Below are 6,000 nucleotides of genomic sequence, written 5' to 3' on the forward strand. Positions count from 1 at the left end.
CAGGGAATCTGGCTCTTTACCTGGAACTGCTCACAGCGGGGGATTTACTTTCAGCACGGCCGGGGCCATGCAGGGCACGCGAATGCAAAACGTAACGCAATTAAATGTGTATTTGTCTACGCATAAGCGAGCAGGGTATTATTCATGTATGACTATCGAACAGCAGTCAGTAGATTAAAATAATGGTTTTATGTTGTTCAGAATGCTTCTGAAGAGCGCTGAATGCCACGTCACTCAAGTATACTGTATCTGACGTAAATCAGCTCAGGTCAGCCAAACAAGGAACAGACCAATGACATGTGATCCTCCTCAGCCAGTCAGATTGCGCCCGGAGAGCTCGTGCATCATCAATCACTCAGTGATATCAATCCGCTCCATTTGTCCACACGAGGTCATAAAGGAAAACCCAGAGTCGTCCAAAATTTCATGTCAGCCTCTCAGAGACATAATCAATCACATGCTGTATGTTTACAGCTGGTTATAAGTCACTGTAATAGGGGTGCGATAGTCCTGACCCACAACGTGAGCGATAAATGTAATGTACATGATAACTTTACTGCATAAACTACTATATAGATTTTTCAATCACACACACACACACACACGCACACACAAACAGTGGAGCAAAAAGTCTACAAAAAATTATATTAAATTCTAAATACGATTTTAAATATGTGTAATATTATGATACTGTATAAATAATATATTTTATCTATATAATAATATAACAAATATTAATACTATATTTTTTTATATATAAAATATATATATGTGTGTGTGTGTGTGTGTGTGTGTGTGTGTGTGTGTTCAGTTTTGAAATAAATGAATACTGTTATTTAGCAAGGATGCATTGAATTGATCAACAGTGACAATAAAGATATTTAATGTTATAAAGATTTCTATTTCTTTTCATTTGAACTTACTATTCATCGAAGTGTTTCTCGCGGTTTCCACATAAATATCAAGCAGCACGACTGTTTTCAACATGAATCAAATTAAGAAATGTTTCTTGAGCTTTGCCATCACAAGAATAAAACACATTTTGAAACATATTCACATTTTAAATCGTAATAATATTTCAAAAATTACCGTTTCTCACTGTATTTTTGACAATCTGCAGTCACAGCTCAATGTTTTAGTGTGTGAGGAGTCCCCGCTCTTCATTATAGCACGCTATGTTCCAAGGGGCCATTATCAGAGATTTAATTTGACCCCACACCTCTAATATCACCTCTGCACACCACCGTCCCATCATTCCCTAAAGCAGTCCCCCCTGTGGTGTAGGGACCCTGTTTTCTGAGTGAATTAGCCATACGTCCCATTCACACTTAAAACTTATGCTGCTTATTAAGCCTGAAGTGTGAAATACGTTAAATATGCCTCAATTCTACAGCATGTCTCTTGCTCGTCCCAACGTCTGGTTAACCCTCTGACAAAAGAGCACAGATGGCAAAAGACAAGTCTGAATCTATAATATGTCAACTGCTAACGGCTACGCTGCAAACTAGGATCTGATTAAAGTTTAATATGTGAAGAACAGTTAGCGCCCTACTTCCTGCGATAATAACATTCAGGCAAGAAATCGAGACCACTGGCTGAAAGAGAACAGAGATTAAGCAGTATGTGACTATAAATACCCATCTGAGTAATGAGCATGTTATTGAAGTTCCTCTCTGAGCTGCTTAGTCGTGGTTGCCGTGTTTATTGGTCATTGTTTAGACAGGAGGAAAAGCCTTTTATGGATTAATTTGATGTAAAAAGCTCAAGCGCTCCAAATAGAAAGCTCTGTGTGGCATTTAGGAACATTACATAACCTCCGCCGTAAAAAAAAAAAAAAGTATCCAAACATTCAAGCGTTCATGATGTATTTTACAGAAAATTAAAGTAGACGAACAAAGAGCTCTCGCTGTGATTTACCGTTAAAGTGTGCAGTTGAAATCTATTTGACAATCTGTGCTTGTTCACAGGGTAATGCTGTGGGAAAACAGAGCATGTCTTCCATTTTGCGATTCCATAAAAGGGCTATAAACGGAAAAACCCTCTTTAAACATGTCTTAACATTCTCAAATGCCCATATCAGAGAAACAGCATTTGCTGTTGCTTTCATCCGCATCCACATTGAGCTCTATTTAACAGCGGCGGTCTTTAATTGCAGAGCTAAAACATTATAAGGAGAGACATTACTCAGAAAAATGCAACAAGAAAATCAAGCGCGCTCATTCCACGGGAAACTATTTACTCAAGATAGATGAGATAAAGTGTAGTCAAGGGGCCCCCGAAAAGACTTTGCGTTATCGAATTACAAATTACATCCGTTATATGGCTCTCAAATAATAACTAGGAACATTTCTGACTGGCAAGAAAGAGGAAAAGATGCATAAAACACAAACAAGGAAGTGATGTTTTCATAATGCTCTTGCCACATGCTCCTTGAAGCAAAGCTATTATCAGACAGATTTCATGTGCATTTCTTTCAGGTCCATGTATTCAGTCTCATTAAATGTTTATAGGGGGAATGCAGAGAGCATGGCAATAAATCATAGGATGCACAAAAATCTGCATCTAAACGTTGCACGGAAAACCAGGCCACAATATGAAAAATGTGAATTAAACCCCCAATGTGGCTTCAAGTGACATTTCACCTGTCGAAAAAAACTGATTTCCTGCCAGCAAGTGCACCAAAAAAATAAATAAATCTTGGCCCCAAAAGGGTGAGCTCCATTTTTTTGGCATGAATTATTAAACGTGCCTGTAAGTAGTCTAGTGGGGATACATGCAACTAAAAATCAAGCTCAATATTTACTTTCTCAGCAGAGCATTCCGAATCAATGCACGTCATGGCTGTTTCTCTCCGGTTGCTTTACAACACTACACAAGCTATTCGAGTGTTGACACGCTTACTCCTTTTCCAGAAAGCTGAAAAGGGGAGGGGTGGACAAAGTTGATTCATTTGAGCGAGAAACCTCAACGCTTCTCCTGAGGATTTATTGCAGAGAATGAGCTTTTAAAACTTAAGGGAGTCAGTGGAGCAATTAGTCCAAATCACAGCGGAGGACACTAAAAATATCAGCGCAGCCTCAAATGTCAATCCTGACAATCCATACGGCCAAAACCGGATTTGTCTTCTAGGATTTGCTGAGGGAACGAGGATAAAAAAATACACAGTGACACTATGTTCTTTAAGAATAGGTGTGTGGAAAACTAGTCCGCCGAAGTGATTTGTCCATTTACGTTGGAATCAGTTAATCCTGTTGGCCTTTGGGGGGTTATGTGACGCTCTGCTGGGTCCATGACAGACAATTGTTGGGCTACTTTGACAACATCATTTTAACAGTGTGTTTAAAGACACGAGGGATGGATTGTGAGTTGGTGGGAGATGTGAAAGCAGGCGCTCAGCACTTAATAAGTAGTCGGTTGCTCTCTCAGCTGTCAGAACAACAAACCTCCAAATGCCCCGGGGAACATTAGAAGGAAATAATGGGAATTCGGTTTTAATTTGATGTGATGTGTTACAAAACACTTTCTGGAAAATGATGTGGAGGACTATGCACCCCTCTCTTTTCTTCTTTGAGAAGTTCCCTTTGCAAAGGGATGCTGTCCAGACACATTTTATGATTCATAGAAGAATATAGGGCAGCTGTTGAGCTTGAACCCTGGGCAATGCAGGAACTGAAGTCCTCATTTCAAAAGCCTTTCATGGAAAAGCCAAAGTGTGCTGGCATGGTGGTCCAAACGTGACGTAGACACCTGAGAGACTTTGACTAATGAGCCAACCCTGATCTCTTTGAAAACCTTTTACTTCTAGCCTTAATTTCTGGGATTAGTGTCGACTGTACTTCACAATAATAATAATAAAAAATTGACACAATTAATGCAGCGCTCATTTATTTCCCCCACTTTCTACGGCTAGCATTATACGGTCAGGCTAATTACTCATTCTGTCGCTCTCTCCCGTACTTGGATAATTGTGGCAATTCCAGAGCTGATGAATGCAAACGAGCGCATACATAAAAAAAATATGCATGTATCAAGTTAGAAGTAATATATAATACATAAAAAATATATAATATTATATTATAGAATAAAATGGTACTTTTTCATGATTACAATGATTAAATTATTGATTATAATTCCTATAATAGTACATGAATTTGGGGATCCAATGTGTAAATAAACTGTTAAGCAAAAGATTGGGGTCAGTTACATTTTTGTAACTATGTAAATGTGTGCTATGTACTTTATTATGCATTATTACGGAATAAAAGTTAATTTCATTTGACATTCCATGCGATAAAATGTGGCAGTTTTGATTTATATGCTAATTTAACGTTTGATGACTGCGTTAGCTTACATGTGCGTAAGCAATGCTTCTAATCACTTGTTTGTACTGCTTCTTCGCTTGGTTTTTGATCCGGGGATTCTGCACTTTTTCAGAAGATGTGTAATAGTGCCCTCTACCATATAACAGTGAAAACATGGAAAGCAGGAAAATTCTGTCAATGGCAGGGAAGCGTCGTGTCATAAGTGACGGAACATCGTCAATGGCGGGGAAAAGAATAGGTGTGGGGAAAACTGATCTGCCGAAGTGATTTGTCCGTTTAAAATAAGTTCATTTCTGACCCTGGCAGTGTATATCTATAATTACAAGTTTTAAATGTGCAATGAATTGTGACTAATCACAGCAAACTGTGTACAACACGACTCCACCCTTGCACTGTGTTGGTCATGCATTTGGATTGCATTTGTGTTCTAGTGTAGGACTATGTTTCTGGTCTGATGCTCATTGCAGCAGGGGGTGGAATGTCTTAAAAATGTCCAACATGAAGCTGTTAACTTCACGAAACATCTCCACTGGCAACTGAGGGTTCCTGGAGGTACAACCGAATACCCTTCACCGATCTGCCATGTGGGAAATCTAAGCACGCCATTGTAGAATTAATTTGAACTGATAAATAGTGACCCTGCAGTCACAGTGGCGTAAACCGCAAATTACACGTGCCCCCTCCCACACAGCCAGCACTTATCCAATGAAGGAAATCTCTCAAGGCTGTGTGCTGGCAAGACTGCATCTGGATCTGCATGTTATTCATTATGGAATGGGAGGGATATCATACCTCACCAGACAATTATGTAAATTCTACTCTAAGGTAAAACATTTTCTGATTTTAAGAGGCAATTTGTTGCTAGTGGGGTAAGAATTAGAGGAGTATATGGAATGTGCAAACTAGTGTGACTCGTATGAATTGAAAAAGATGGAAAAAAAAAGGAATCAGCCCTTCAGTTTCTCCTTGAATTCTTAATAAGACACATGGATGAGGCATATGGGCTTTTAAAAATGCATGACCTTTAGTAATCCAACCCAGATTGTGAAACAAGTGGGGAAAAAATGGAATCAAACAGAACAGAGGGAAAGAAAAAGAACATTTCAGATTTTACAGTGTGACCTCATACATATCAAACAACTATAAGTGTTGCACAACTGTTAGAAAGAAAAACAGTCGGAGCTAACAAGCGCCCATTTCTCATTTAATGCAAATAATGACTATGAATTCCCGTATTTCTGAATGGCTGCGTGGCTTGAAAAAATAGTTCGGCCAATAAAATGCTGTCACCACCAAGCCTGTATGATTTTCTAACCTGGATTTTTTCCCCGACATAATTCAAATGAACAGTCAAGCTACAAAATGACCAAAAAGAAACCAATATGACAAAACCAAACCCTTTTTTGGTGTTAAAAAACTACTGTCAGGATTTACTAAAGACACTCAGTGAAAAATTAGCTCTGAAAAGGCGTGAACAGTTATTTTTGTGGCTGACATTATTGCCTATGTATTTGCAGGAGTTTCCCTATCAGACGCATGGGAGGAGAGTACATAAATGAATCATGCAAGGTGATTTACCAGTACAGTATTTGCGCCATTATTTACCACCCCAAAAAAGCATGTCTTAGACCAGATAATAATTTGCGCTGCTCTTGGTAGATTGCGTTGGTGATTATGG

General features: G+C 38.8%; 1 protein-coding gene across 1 annotated transcript in view; it reads right to left on the bottom strand.

Annotated features, from left to right (window-relative positions):
* arid5b (AT-rich interaction domain 5B) overlaps positions 1-6,000 on the bottom strand; it is a 116,527-nt gene that overhangs the window by 61,910 nt on the left and 48,617 nt on the right. The window lies entirely within an intron of this gene.

The sequence above is a fragment of the Phoxinus phoxinus genome (genome assembly GCF_949152265.1).
Source record: "Phoxinus phoxinus genome assembly, chromosome: 21".
NCBI classification, from domain to species: domain Eukaryota; kingdom Metazoa; phylum Chordata; class Actinopteri; order Cypriniformes; family Leuciscidae; genus Phoxinus; species Phoxinus phoxinus.